This window comes from Hypanus sabinus, chromosome 4 (genome assembly GCF_030144855.1).
Source record: "Hypanus sabinus isolate sHypSab1 chromosome 4, sHypSab1.hap1, whole genome shotgun sequence".
In the NCBI taxonomy this organism is placed as follows: Eukaryota; Metazoa; Chordata; class Chondrichthyes; order Myliobatiformes; family Dasyatidae; genus Hypanus; species Hypanus sabinus.
In genome coordinates, this window is record NC_082709.1 from 7,796,069 (window position 1) to 7,796,790 (window position 722).

A 722-nucleotide genomic window follows, 5' to 3' on the forward strand; every position below is an offset into this window, starting at 1 on the left:
TCTAATCCAGGGATTCCTAACCTGGGGTCAATGAACCCCCAAGTTAATGGCAAGTCTGCATGGCAGAAAAAAGATTAGAAACTCCTGCTCTTGCCTCTACCATCACCGCAGGACTCATATGTGTCCATGACAGAGAAGTGAGCAAAAGAATCATTGCAGGCACTACTCGCCTAGTAAATAGTCTTTTCCAAAAGCTCACTTTTGGAAAGCGCTATAGCATTATTAAAACAAAAACTTAATGCCACCGCCACCTTATAAGTTTCTTCCCCCAAGTTCAAGACACTCACAAAATGCTGGAAGAACTCAGCGGGCTGGGCAGCATCTACAGAAATGAGCGAGCAGTTCACATTTCAGGCCATATATGCTACCTGGCTTGCAGAGTTTCTTCGGAATTTTGTGTGCGTTGCTTTGGATTTCCAGCATCTGCTGATATTCTTGTGTTGGCAGTTAATCTGATTCACCATTCTAGAGAGCCCCCCCCCCCCCCCACTCTATTAGCCTCAGTCACTGCACCGCGACCACTTGAAGCCACTTCTTATGCTGTTTACATTATGAAGAGATACAGGGAGAAGGCAGGAGATTGGAGCTGAGGGGAAAAATGGATCAGCCATGATGAAATGGCACAGCAAACTCAATAGGCCAAATAGGCTAATTCTGCTCGTGTGTCTTATGGTCTTAAATGCATGCTACTATTTATGTACTTTTTAATTCCATATCAGTAC